The sequence below is a fragment of the Acinonyx jubatus genome, chromosome E2, assembly GCF_027475565.1.
Source record: "Acinonyx jubatus isolate Ajub_Pintada_27869175 chromosome E2, VMU_Ajub_asm_v1.0, whole genome shotgun sequence".
NCBI classification, from domain to species: domain Eukaryota; kingdom Metazoa; phylum Chordata; class Mammalia; order Carnivora; family Felidae; genus Acinonyx; species Acinonyx jubatus.
In genome coordinates this window covers 1750026-1764148 of record NC_069396.1, presented here as the reverse complement: position 1 = coordinate 1764148, position 14123 = coordinate 1750026, and the positions used below count along the sequence as shown (strand labels likewise).

General features: G+C 56.8%; 1 protein-coding gene across 12 annotated transcripts in view; it reads left to right on the top strand.

Annotated features, from left to right (window-relative positions):
• The window catches only part of BANP (BTG3 associated nuclear protein), a 249276-nt gene that overhangs the window by 91910 nt on the left and 143243 nt on the right, over nucleotides 1-14123 (top strand). The gene's annotated exons all lie outside the window — the stretch shown is intronic.

Here is a 14123-nt window from a genome sequence, read left to right as displayed (position 1 = left end):
CTGGAGTCTGAGGAGGGCGCCCTGTTGAGGGTGTGCTCCTGGGGCCGGAGCTGGCCTGGCCCCTGGCTGGCGGCTCGGGCCCCACGGCATGCTGGCAGGGTTCCGAGAGGAGAAGTCATCGGCATTTGAGGACTGAGGCCATTGACCCTGCTCTCCTTGGCGGTCGGTGTGGAACGTCTGTGCCGTGATCGTGGGCTGGGAAGGATAAGCTGTGAGGTTGCCTGCAAAGAGGATCACGGCGTCTCTCGGCATCCATTCTGTGCCCAGTGTGGCTGGCCTCTGAGCCCCTTAAAGGCGGGGCCCATGTTGTAACAGGGAGGGACCCTGCCCACGTGCACAGTAGGCCTGTGGGAAGCGTGGGCTGCGGGGGCAGCACTGAGTTATGAGCACCTGAATGTTTCTATGGAGACGTTTATGGGGTGAATCACGCAACACGCTGCCGCCCCCAGAAATGACCCTGCCTGTTGAGGCTGATGGGTTGGGGGTTAGTCTGTCAACACCAGTGTCATGACCTCGGGCAGACAGGAGCCCACTCGTGTGGCGTAAATCCACACTGAGAAAGTTTGTGTGATTTGTGAAGGTGTGCTTTGTTGGGGCACCTTGGCTGATGATAAAAGTTGAGTGCATTTTTGTAATTATACGTTGTGAAACACTTATTCAGCTGTTGAGATAGTCTTAAAATTTTTTTTCTGCGTTAAAAAAAATTTAGATTAAAGAAATTTTTTGCGGGGGTTGCCTGGGTGGCTCAGTCGGTTGAGCGTCCGACTTCGGCTCGGGTCATGATCTCATAGTCCGTGAGTTCGAGCCCCACGTCGGGCTCTGTGCTGACAGCTCAGAGCCTGGAGCCTGCTTTGGACTCTGTGTCTCCTTCTCTCTGCCCCTCCCCCACTCATGCTCTGTCTCCCTCTGTCAAAAATAAACATAAAAAAATTTTTTTGAGAGAGACAGAGTGTGAGCAGAGAGGGGGCAGAGAGAGGGGGAGACACAGAATCTGAAGCAGGATCCAGGCTCTGAGCTGTCAGCATAGAGCCCGACACAGGGCTCAAACCCACGAGCTGTGAGACTGACCTGAAGTCTGATGCTTAACCGACAGCCACCCAGCAGCCCTAAAAAATAATAGCTTTTAACTTTGTTTGTTTCTGAGACATTTTTTTTATTCTACTCATCTTGTTTCTTTGGGAGTTTAAGAAAACAAAGCAAAGGCCTAAACATGTATTCATGTGACTAGAAATAATGCTCCAGAAGGAGCGTGTTTGTGGCTAATTGGCCACCGCTGCTCGCTGATCTCAGATTCTTCTTGGAGCACCGCGTCTGTGGCTCCTCTGTGCTTACTGGGTTCTTCAGCACCCAAGGACAGGCACCCATTCCTGAGAGAGCACTGGTGCCTCTTTGCTTGTAGTTAATGCTAAGTTGTTATTAAAGACCAACACACAACCAAGAACCAGAAGTTAGTGGTCACTGACCTTGAGTGTACCATAGCAAGGTTCCCCATCGTATGCAGATCACCTTTAGAAAGCTGGCCGTGCCTTGCCATCCAGAGCGCCATAAGGAGCGAGCCGTCTGCCTGCAGTGACTCAGGCACCCTTTCTGGAGCTGGACGCGTGTTTTCTCCTGTATCAGAACCTCTCTCACAGCACGCCTGGTGAGGAGACGAGATTGCACTCAGGAGCTGGGTGAGTGTTAATGTGTGCCTCACACACGGGGTAGGAGACCCTGGCCCCTCCTGCACTGTGCAGGGAGGGGGGCCAGGGGTGGCTCTCGTGGCTCCTGGAGCCCCATCCTGGCCCCGTTCTCCAGAACACCGTGAGCACCACCAGGGCGACACGACTCCCGTCCCCTCCACCTCCACGCGCTCTCGTGCGATTGTTGATTTTCTTGAGCTGTGTTCTCATCTGTGCCCTCTCTGCCCTTTCTGGCCCTGCTGAAGTGACAGCTCTTTGAACTTCTGTTGGGGCCGAGACGATCTGAGCTGTGGAAACGTATGCAGAAAGTAAGGGGCAGACGCACGGGGGCCGTTTCTGGTTATGTGTGCGTTGGGTGGGCGCTTGGGCGCGGGGCAGAGCTGTGGAGCTGCGCGGTGTCGCTTCCTGAGGCAAGCTGCATGTACAGCTTAGGATTTGGATCCAGCATGTTTGGATTTAGGAAGATTGAAATACTCCCTTTGGACCCAAAAGTCTGTTGCTAGGCAGTATCCTATGTGTTGAGACATTCAGACCTGGGTCAGTTATGTCTCTACACGTGGGAGATCTTCAGCCACGTGGGGAATCTTTAAAGGCTTGGCCTTTGGTCACGTTGCTTAGACCACGCATCACAGAACGGGTTAGCGCCGTGTCAACTGTGTGTCAGGATACCGGGTTTTGTTTTTCTAATAGTTGTAGTCGACATCCTCAGATGCCCATGAAAGCGTTTATAGACGCGTATAAGCTGACCGGCCTCAGTTCCCTTGCACACCTGGAGAATTCTGTGTTCTCTGCGATGACGAACACACCACACACACACTTCCTTTATATGGAAGCGAAGCGCGTCAGTAGCCTGGGCTCCTCTCGCTGCGTATTTGTGACGTAACTTTACCGACATCCAGCGGCAGGCGGACGCTCTTCAAACTCTGCACCTCTCTTGGCTTTGTTGGCGTGTGTATTCCTCCTTATACTTGAGAAGTGAATTTCTGTAGCTTTCAGAATTTTTTCTGCGAGACGAGGCCTTCTCAACCCAGCCGGAGAAGAGACGGGAAGTATTCAACATTTTACGTGGCATAACTTTTTTTGTGGAATGGGTGAGGAGAAGTGTGTATGTGTTGATTGTATTTGGCGTAGGTGCAGGTGTGTGTGCAAAAGGCGCATAGCAGATGTGTGTGAAGCTGGGCACACAGTAGGTGTGCAGGTGTATGCGCAGTAGGTGTGTGTGCAGAAGGTGTGCGCGCAGTAGGTGTGCCTGTGATGCTTTCCCGTGTAGCAGTAGCAGAACGTTGTGTTTCGGGAGGCCGCGGTCCGCTTTTGCTGGCTTGCCACGCTGGGGAGAACAGTCCCAACGTCTCACGTACAGGGCACACGCTGTGTCGCTTCACTTCTAATAAAAACGTTCCATTCAAGAAAATAATGTTTCTGCGTTGCGTGCCAAACACACCCAGGAATCTTGGAGAACCTACGTAGCTCAGGGAATTAATCCCTCACGGGAAACCCTTCCCTGACTAGAAATGGTGGAAAATATAATTGAAGCTGTAAAGGCCAGAAGCGGCGAGTTTGGTGTTGATTAGTTCCAAAAACATCCTAGAAAAGTCACAGAAACAAGCACACCTCTCCTGTCGCCTGGTTGAGGAAGCCTGGCCGGCTGGCCACGAGAGGCTGTGGGTCTGTCACCCTGTGTGAGGCGGCTGGCCTGGACGGGGCAGCGGGGTGGGGCCCCGGGGTTCCCTACTGCTGGCTCCAGTTCTGCAGGAGTCCTTCGGGTCCCCGGCAGAGGCTTGTCGTACGAAGCAACGTGGGTGCAAGTGGGCACAGGGCACCCGAGAGCTCGTCCTGGAGGGTCATGGTCTCTTGTGAGCAGCACGGACAGTCGTTTCAGGCTTGGGGACGATGCGTCAGTGATGCTGGCTGTCGCTTTAGGCCCGTTGTGTGTCCTCTGACTGTCACAGACAGGTCGGTCTCACGCCGGGCAGTGGTTTGGGTGGGAAGGATATTAATCACGTTTCGCGAGAGTTTGGATGAAGTGATTATTTAAATGTAGTTTTACAGTATTTTGTGAAGCTGAAGTGTTGTCGTCTTTGAGGGCTCAGAGAAGTTGAGGCCGAAGGAGCTTTATAACACGCAAAGTGCTTCCATCGGTGTGGCCACACCGTGTGCTGGTGGAGTACTCACGGTCCTCCCTGAGCCCCTTTGGTTGATCTCGCATCAGAGTTTTGTGACCAGTCAAGGGAGGGGTCTTCAAATCAAGGGCAGGCCTTACAGTCAGTTTCACATATGTTTAAGAGGTTGAATCAGATAGTTTTAATACCATCAGATCCACAGATTTTATTCATTTCTATTCTCTGCAGCACTTAGTACAGTATTGTTATCCATTCTTAATGATTATTGATGAATGAAATCAGTAATAATTATTCCAAATTAGTTCTTAGTTAATTGTAAGATGTGCGGATGGAAGGCATTTCCAAACATTTTTAAGCTGTTTAGAAATGGAACATATATTCACTGATGATTTTCATCATGAGTAATAGCCTGGAAACGTATGGGAGAATACTTACCTAATGTTTACATCTTAGTAGGCTGAAAAATTGTGACTGCTGAGTGACTGCAAAATTCTCTTTGGTGGGATCCAACTTGTGGAAATTTTGGTGCATAAGGAAGGTGTGGTGATTTCTTTACGCTTTTCTCTCACCATCTTTTTAATGTCTCTGTTTCTCGCTTGCGGGCCTGCTGTGTCACGGGTGGCACGTTCACGTGACCAGGTGGGCAGCCGGAGTCCACAGCCGGTGCCCGTGTACCGGGCGGTTCGGCTAATGACGCAGAGCAGCTGGGGAGCATGTGAAGGGTTCTTTAGGCCCGAGACTCCCGTTCCAGGAGCCGTTCTAGTGGGACGGCTGAGAGGAAGCCAGGTCACCACCGCAGCCCTAGGAATGGAATTTCTGAATTTCTGCTAGCAGCGAGTTGGGTGGAAGGTGAGACTCTGGAAGCAAGATGGCCATTGATACCGCTATCATTGGACAGAAGTTTCCCTTCTTCCTCATCAAAGAGGTTGGGAATGAAAGAGGGACACCGTTAGGACATTCCATTTCCCTTCTGACCAAACTTGGCACTTGCCTCGTGCAAACTCAGGTGCTCTGACAGGCCCCCTTGCGTGAAACCCGAGCCTGTGCCCCCGGCCTCCCTGTGGAAGGAGAGAGCTTAGTCAGTGGAGAACGTTCTCGGGAAGTCGCTGGGGGGAAGGCTGCCGTCGGCGTGCTGTCGGTCTTCAGGGTCTGGAGACCTCGGGAGCACGTGGTCATCCTGTGGGACGCTGAGCAGGGAGGAAGCAGGGCCATCGAGGACCCACCTCCCGGCCATTGTGACAGCGAGAGGCATGCCATGTGCCAAGTCTTGATGGGTAAGAGTCAAGAGCCCGCCTGGAGTCACACTGAGCCCTTGACCCATCAAATGATGAGATTACTACAGAAGAGAAAGTTTTTTTGTTTTTTGGGGTTTTTTTTAATAATTTTTATCTTTATTTTAGAGAGAGAAACAGAGCACAAGCAGGGGAGGAACAGAAAGAGAGGGAGACGCAGAATCAGAAGCAGGCTTCCGGCTCTGAGCCGTCAGCACAGAGCCCGATGCGGGGCTCGAACCTGCTGACCGCGAGATACTGACCTGAGCCGAAGTCAGATGCCCAACTGACTGAGCCACCCGGGCTCCCCCAGAAGAGAAAGTTTTCAAGCACAGTAGAACTTCCCATTTGTTTTTAACCCACTTTGAGAGTGAACCGCTGAGTACTCAGTCCATTGTGTGTTCATGAGGAGTCTTTGATCTGGAAACCCTAGATCCATTCCGACCACGGTGCCTGGTTAACAAATTCACGCTGCTGCTTTAATGGTGAGCTGAATAACTTAACAGCATCCTACGTTGTCTCACTCACTCGCTCATCTTGGGTACCTGAGGGACAGTGAGAACGCAGGTCCTTTTCTCCCGCACCAGGAGCCCGGGATGCGCAGTTGCCCCGCTGGCAGAGGGGCCGGGCACACGGGACCATGCGGGCCGTGTCTGCAGATGCAGGAGGCTTCGCTCTGGACTCCATGAGGATTAGGTTTAGAAATTTGCGACGGTCCATAGCAGGGCCGGTGCGAGTGCCAGTGTTAACACTTTGCATAGTTCAAGGGCAGAGGTCAGCTTCTGACCCGGTAACATCACAGAGTCAGCGTGGTTTCCACCCTGTTCTGAGCAGCCAGAAAGGTTCCTGGTGTCCTCTCACACAGGTGAGAAGGGGAACACCTGGAAACACTTCGTGAAACACCACCGTGTCTCTTTTCTGTCCTCTGAGGACCGTCTGTAGTTCGAGGATGAAAGGGGCAACACGCCGCGGGGTTCGGGTGGGAGAGCGAGTGTAACATCCGAGACCGTCAGGCTTGTGCGTGCGCGTGCGCGAGCAAGAGGGAGGCGGGGAGGTGAGCCTCCTGAACTGACGGCTGCTCCGTGCACAGCATACGTTAAGGAGGTAGAAAAACGATCGAGGAATTATTTTCTCGTGCGAGCAAATACGGTCCCTTACTGTCAAAATCCAGGCCATTATTTCGTGTTGGCTCCCAAAGTAAAACAAAAAGCTTGGGCAGCGACCCAGACCGAGCTTTAATTCCGGTTTTTCCTCTGTGCCTCTGAGCGTGTGCAGTTGCCTCACCGGCGGTTCCCCCTCCCCGCTTCTGCGTCACGAGACGTACACGGCACTCGGCGTCAGGGACGGTCCCGCGCCCACCGTCGAAAGTTGGCCTGAGCCCTGAGTTGGGCGCTCCGGCTGGAGAAGATGCGTGTGTGCGGCTGAGTTTGCAGCGGAAGCCTGTGGAAAGGTAGCGGTCAGGGCGCGGAGCCATGCCCCCCGTGATGGCTGCCGCCGCCTGTCCGCGGATGCAGCCGCTCCCCGGGAGTGGCGCCGGTGGAGTGACACGCGGACCGCCTGGGCCACACGGCCAGACGCGGGCCGCCAGCTGCTGGACACCGGGTGCGCCCGTGGTGTGCAGGGGTCTCGACGAGGTTCTGAGAGGGGCCGGTTAGTGGGCGGTTCGCTGAAGTAGGAGGGGAAACCTTGGCTCCTTAAAAATAGGCCTCCGTTGGGGCGCCCGGGGGGCTCAGTCGGTGGAGCGTCCGACTTCGGCTCGGGTCACGATCTCACGGCGCGTGAGTCTGAGCCCTGCGTCGGGCTCTGTGCCGATGGATCGGGGCCTGGAAGCCGCTTCTGTTTCTGTGTCTCCCTCTCCAGTGTCCCGGGGGAGGGCTCAGGCCCAGGGGGGAGCAGGGTCTAGTGTTCGCCCTGTGCTGGTTCCGGGAGGAGCATGCCCTCAGCACATGGGGGCAGGTGCCTCTTCTGCAGGTTAACAGGGTAATGAGAGCTAGGTCCAGAACGGGCCAGTTCCTAATGGAAAATTGGAACGTGACTGTTTAAGAGACCATCGCTTGTTTTGTCTTGATTTTGCCGGGTTTCTCACGATTGCCGTTAAGCAACGTGAGCAGCTTCAGAGTCCCGCCGGCGTCCAGCTGGTCTTGTCAGCAGCCCGGCCCTGCTGTCGTCTTGCCCGTGTGCCTCGGCCAGTGGCATCTCCCGTGCGCCGGCCGTGTCTGTGGCCCACCCGGACCCCCGTGCCTGTCTGCACGCTCGGGGGCACCCGGCCCTGCCAGTGGGGAGAAGCCTGTGGGTTGGCCCTGTGGGAGGGCCGGGGAGAAGGCTGCCCCCCGAGCCACCCGGAGGCCCTGCGTGTGAGCGCCCGGCAAGGGTGGGGGACAAGAGAAGAGCCATCGGCACGTTCTCTGGAAGGAAGGGGCCTGAGCTCCGTCAACCGGAGGCTTGACCGGGCGGCCCGAGGCATGGGGTTACTGTGATCCAGCCGAGGGTCTGAAGGTCGGGAGTCTGTTTCCGAGCTACCACCCCACAGTCAGCGCCCCCCACTGCGTGGTTTAGACAGCAGTGTGCTCTCTCACAATCGGGAGGCCTGAGGTCTACTATTCATCGGGACTGCGTTCCTTCTGGAAGCTCAGGGGGGCATCTTGCCTGCCGCTCCTGGGGGTTCCAGGCATCCCTGGGCTGCGGCCACATCCCTCCACCGCCTCCTCTGTGGTCACGTGGCACCCTTCTTCCCACGTGGTCCAAATGTCTCTCTTCTTAGGACGATGGGTACTTTTGGATTGGGGCCCGCCCGACTCCCATGTGACTTCTGCTTATAGCTTAATCTCATCCTCCCGGATCCTGGGTCCATGTTTTATTTACTCGCTTTTTAAAGTTTATTTATTTTGAGAGAGAGCGTGCACAGGGGAGGGGCAGAGAGAGAGGGGAGGAGAGCATCCCAAGCAGGCTCCACGCTATCAGCACGCCATCAGGGCCACGTGTGGGGCTCGATCCCACGAACCTGAGATCATGACCCAAGCTGAAGTCAGACACCTAACCGACCGAGCCGCCCAGGCGCCTCCACGTTTACAGGTCCCCCTTACAGGTACTGGAGCTCAGGATGTGGACGTTCCTTTTGGGGGACACAGATGGACCCGCCGCGTTCCTTCTCAGACCCACGTGCCCTCGAGGTGTGTAGCGACTGGAGGTCCGGGCCGCGGAGCAAGCCGCTGTGAGGTGCCGGCGTGCGGTGACGTGCTGGTGCGGCGGGGCCTTGGGGAGCGGCCTGAGCCTGCCCGCCGTGTGCGCGTGGCCGTCCTCTGGGGAACACGTGGGGACGTGTGGCAGGGGCCGTTTTGCATGTGCCTCCCGGTGCCGGAAGTCAGGGTGTGCTTTGGGACTGGGCTGTGGGGTCGGGGCCGCCGCCTCTGGGCCTGGTCCCGGACGGGGGCGAGGTGTCCGTCCCTAGACGTTCTCTGCTTGGTGTGCAGTAACCCTGGCTCAGCAGAGAGAGCCGTTTCTGAACCTTGCTTTGTGCAGAATGAAGACGCCGTGCCGATTGGGGCCACGGCACCCGGTGTGAGGCACGTGTAGGCGCGCGTTAGCGGGCAGCTTGTGTGTGTGTCTCCTCCGTGACAGACTGTTCGCATCTCCCTGCGGACGCACGTGCGCCTGTGACAGGCACCCGTCCGGGTCTCCGTCTTTCCCTCCAGAGCCTGCGGGCCGCACCCTCCCTGTGCCATCTCTGGCTTCCCCGGGGCTGGCAGGTGTTAGTCGGCATTTGCAGCTCCCCTGAGACACAGATGCTCACAGACGCTTCCCACAGAATTGAGCCCAGTAGGAAGGTGGCATCGCTCCTTCTAGTTCTTTCTTTGGCCACACGGTGAGCACAGCGAGAACTTTGCTTGTTCCGTGCAGTGAGTTTCTAAATCAGCGAAGTGACCAGAGCCACGGGAGCGGGAGCAGAAGCAGCGTGCGTGGCCGTGGCTGCCGCTTCAGCTCGTCTCGGTCGCAGAGTGTGCAGGTTGGCAGGCCGGGTGCCCCCAGGCTCCCCTCCCTTTCCCGAGTGGGTGTGACCGTCGCTGCGCCGGGTTGACGAGTCACGAGATACACGGAACTGTCTTCTGTGTCGCCTGCTCCCCGTCCACCCTGTGTGCCCCTTTTAGAAGCCAGGGGCCTGGGACCCACGGGGAAAACTGGAGGTCTTTGGACTTGGCTTTGAATCATTACCCTCCCCAGCCCCCACCCCACCCCAGTCTACTAGGAGGTTGTAAGACACGTGGTTAAGATTTGTTCCCAGGAATGCTGTCCTATCTGGAGTGACGGGGGACGTGTACCAAGTGTCTCCAGACGTCCATCTCTGCTTTACTGTGTTTCTTCGGGTTTTGCTTTGCTTTCTCCCCAGAATGCGTTGGAGGTTTGGGCTCCGATGCTGGAACAAGCCGCAGAGCAGGCGGCACAGACTCTTTACTGCTGCCTGCTGCCTAGCGTCCTTACGTGAGCGGGGTCCGGACGCTGGCCCCTGGGGCCCTCCGACCCGCAGGCCTCCGAGGAGTTTTCTCTGCAGGTCTGAGGAGTGACCCCGGAGGAGCGGTGTTCTGCGTCTGCCCGTGACTCCCTTCTGTTGGTGCTCTTTTCTGACCGTCTACTCACGGTGACTCGGTTCACGAAAGCACTCAAAACGGAGCCTGGGAAACAGGAGTGTTCCCGTCAGGGGTTTAAAGGCTTAAGAATGATCATTTCTTTCTGGCGTTTGCTCTGCAAATGTACGAGAAAGATGTGGGGCTGGCGGACCTCCTGGCCAGTGGTGCTTGGGGACATCCTTGGGACAGGCTGACGGCCCTGGTTCTCAGCTCCTTGTTTTCCTGTCACCGGGAAGCTACTTCTTGCCTTCACATTTAGATTTGAAAAGATTGCTCTCCTTGAGTCTGTTTCCTTAACAAGTCGGATGCCAAGATGAATGACAAAAACAAGTAAGCGACCTTGTGTTCCAAGACACCTTTGGATTTCCTGGCCTCATCTTTGTTCCTGGCCACCCACACTTAATCAGTCAGAAGTGGATCTTAGGTTTTGTTTTGTTTCATCTGAGCACATTCCGGCTTGGATTTGGAATTTTGTATCTAAACATTACTGAAAAGTCCTTGGACTTTTTGAGTTTATTTGAGGTTTGTAGCTGTTTTGTATTATTTCACCTGGGCATTAAACAGTCTCACAGTTGGCACCATATAGAGGGAAACCGGATGGGTGCCCTCCAAAATCCGGTGCTCTTGGATCCAGGAGTCCCTCCGTAGGCTGCTTCAGACGCATCCCCTATGCCATTAATGGTCCCTCGTCTGCCAGTGACGGGCCTGTCTCACTACTGTGCGGGGAAGCCCTGTCCGTGAGGCTGGGAAGGCGGCAGGTGCGTGCGTTCTCCGTGGGGTGGCCGCGGGGTGCTCCCAGGTCAGCCGCAGGAAGCCTGGATGGATGCTTTTGGCTGCTGGCCTGGGAGCTCGCTGCATTCCTGTTAGATTTTTCTACATTCCCGACCCTGTTGGAAAAGGCCATAAACACCAAGGTGGGAAGGAGCTGGGAGCTCACCATCAGAGACGTCCCGCTCATTCTAGGGCAGGAGGGAGGCGGCGGTGCTGGGCTCTCGCCCCCCAACAGGGCAAGGATGGGCTGCGCACTTGCGGTGGGTTCGTGGTGGGGCGCCACCGTGATCCGTGCGACAGTGGCACGTGACCTCATTTTTGCTGCTCTGTATTTTCGATTTGACGTAACTAGGCTTTATTCGTCACCAGTTTGAAAGCAGGTCCAAATGTACACATCGTGTCTCCGCCTGCTGTGTGTTTCAGGCGGCTGCTGGAGCTTTGAGCTGCTCTCAAACCATGGCAGGCCAATGAGATTCTTGTGTGGTTGATTTCTGTAGTGTTTTTACTTTCACCCGCTTCACGTGAAGTGTGCTATCCTAGTAAATCACAGCTGCGGCGGGGGCACGTGACAGAGCGGACCGTCCCCTGCCCCCTGGCCTCCTTGTGAGTGGCTCTGGCTGAGAGCCTCCCCGAGGCCCTGTGGGGCGCCACCTGCCGGGCCCTCTCCTCTTAACCGCTGTCTCTGTGCCTCTCTGTACGCCCTGGTCCCGGCCTGCCTTGCGCTGGTCACCGACACCTTTCTCTGCCCTGACTGTGGCCTAGAAAGGAGGGGTCCTGTCCCAAGCCCTGCTCGGTTAGTGCGGCTCATTCTTTGATTGTCACACGGCACTAGGTGAAGGGTAGACTGATACACTTGTTGGTCAGTGGGTTTCCCTCCTCGCGCCACAGGGGTGCCGGCCAGTCAGTGGTCGTGACGTGCCCTCTGTGCACAAGCTCACGGAGGTTCTTTCGAACCTGCTCTTAATAAACGTGTTCCGGTGGCTGGGAAACCGGTGATCTGTAACTTGGCCGTCCTTCGGTCCGACCTTCTAGACCTTCTCCTTTTTCGTCCTCCCTTCAGGGCGAGAGCAGACTCTGCCGCGTAGGTCCAGGTCGTGGATGCTGTTTTGTGGCCCCGGGTGAGACAAGGCCCCCACGTCTGTCTGCCGGACTGCGGTGTGACAAGGAAGCCCTGAGAGGCCCGGCTGGCTGGGCTTGGGAGGGAGCTCCCCACAGGTAGAGCAGTGTCTTGCCCGCTCCTTCCTCCCTGTGTATTTTCTCCCTCAACCTCCCCTTAAGAGAGCTTTTCCAAATTTTGAGGACTACCTGAAAAGCGTCGCAGATCGCTTCTGTGTGGCGATGTCTCTGCCCGTGGCAGAGCCCCGGCCGGGGTGCCGATGTGTGTGGAGGTCAGCCCGTGGTGGGGGACGTGCCCTTCGAGGACCTGAGTGTAGCTGCAAGGGAAGCCGGTGAGCAAGGCCAGGCCAGCCTGGGGCGGTGGCCTGGGTCCCGGGTCCCGGGGGCGCCTTCCCCACCCGGGGCTGCTGGAGGTCGGCATGCGTGAAGCCAGCCTGGAAGACACTCTGTGATCCGGGTCTCAGTGGAGCCTCCCCGCACAGCTTCCTCCACAGCCAGCCCGGCTCCTGACACAGCCCCCCAGCAGCCTTTCCGTCCCCTGTGGTCCCCAGAGAAGTTGTCCCCCTGTGGGGCTCTTGCCGCCTCCCTTTCTCCTGGGGCAGCGCGGCACCCCCTTCCGGCCACGTCCCCAGCCCTTGGCTTTGAGGTCCCCGTGGTGAGCAAGGGCAGGTCGCTAAGTGCCCGGAAGGCCTTTCCCGCCAGTCCTGTGCGCGTTGACTTGGATTCATTCCCGACTCAGCCGTCAAGAGCCACCAGTGCGGGCACGTTGAGGATGTGTGGTGTTTGGAATGAAGTCTCAGGTGGAAACGTTTTCCTGTCTTTTCTTTCACTCACCAGCCAGGCTGGGGATGTGCCTCCTTCAATACCATAAGGAAGCACATTCGATGCTGCGGTTTCTGACGTTCCAGTTCTTGCGATTTACTCAATCGTATGGCTCGTGTGAAAAGTCACCTCGTTGGCAGTGCTGACAGGGAACAGTTCACCCTCAGGAAACCGTAACCTGCCCTCCATCGTAGGGGTGGTGGCTCACGGCCAGGGCCAGAGTCAGACAGAGCCTCGCCTGGAAACGGCCCCACGACTGCGCGGCTTTCATGAAAACATAGTTGACGATCTGACCCTAAACCGGCGTATTCAGGGATCTTTTGTATCGCGCAGTGGTGACTGCGTTACCTCATGCTTTAGCTCCCGGGTTTCAAAACGTTGTGTGGTTTTTAAGTTCAGTCCGGGGTGCAGCAAAACCATGCTAAGTGGGGCTGGCTTCGCTGCACGGGTCCCCCGCTCCGGCCCCTCCTCCCGCCTTCTCCCCCCACCGAAGGGCACCGAGGACACCGTAAGTGTCTGTGCAGCTTTGAGAACTTACCACCAAGTGCTTTTCGTCTTTTTCCCGTTCTGGTCTAGCCGTCGTGAGGCCGAGTTGCCGCCCCTGGGCGAGCCCTCCCCTGAGCCACACACCTGTTCGCGTGACTCCGCCAGTTAGAGGAGAGGGAGTGGGGGCCACCCCTGCTACGTGGGGGGTGGAGGTACGGAGCTCAGCAGGACCGGGTCCTCTCTCTGACCGTGAGCAATCTGGTGGAGAGTAAGTCCCAGGAAGAGAAAACGTGAATGCTATGGGGTCTTTGGTTTTCTCTGGTTTTTTCACACCCTTCTTTCAAACGCTCGTTGGTACAAATGGCTCATGATTATGGTGGAAGAGGCGCCGTCGTCGTTGTTGGGTCAGCCCTTGGAAGTGGGAGGCCAGCTCCTTGGAAGGAGACGGCCGAGGAGAGGCCGGCGTGTCGTGCGAGTGTGGCTGCGGTGACCGGTGAGCACACGCTTGCAGGCTCACGCCGGAGGCTCGTTCTCTCACGGTCTGGAGGTCAACAAGCCCAGTGTGGGCTCACGGGGCTGCGGTCAGACTGTCACGGGGCTGGCTCCTCCCAGAGGCCCCAGGGGCGAATCGTTTCCTGTCTGCCCCAGCCTCCAGGCCTGCCGCACCCTTGGCGGGTGGCCCGTCCTCGTCCCCCGTCCCCCGTCCTCCAAGCCAGCGGTTGGCCCCTCTCTGCCCCTCCGCAGCTGGGAAACGTGGTGTGTGACTTGGGGCCCACCTGTTGCCGCAGGACACTCCCTGTCTCCGTGTCCTCACCTTTGTCCTGCCTGCAGGTGCCTCTGCCACATCTAGGACGTGGTTAGGGTTAGGGTTAGGATCTGGGGGGTTCATCTTCCTGGCACAGCTGGCTGGTATTAGAACACGACACTGCCTGCAAGTGGTTTCTGAAGACACACGAGGAGGGGTAGTTGAGAGCCATCTGCCGTCTTCTTTTCTGAGAGTTGAACTCATCTGCGTTTTTCCAGCGGCAGACGCATCGTTACAGAAATAGAACTTTTGCTCGTCAAAAACTACAGTGCCGTTTAAAAACCACGGACTGTGTTTTTATCCAGACTGCTGGAGATCTGTATCCGAGTTCGCCTCTCCCGGGCTGAGCAGCCCCTTCCTCTCTCTCCGTGCCCTCACCCTCTTCCTCAGCTCTGACCACTGGTGCAGGAGGCAGTCGGGCCGGTCGG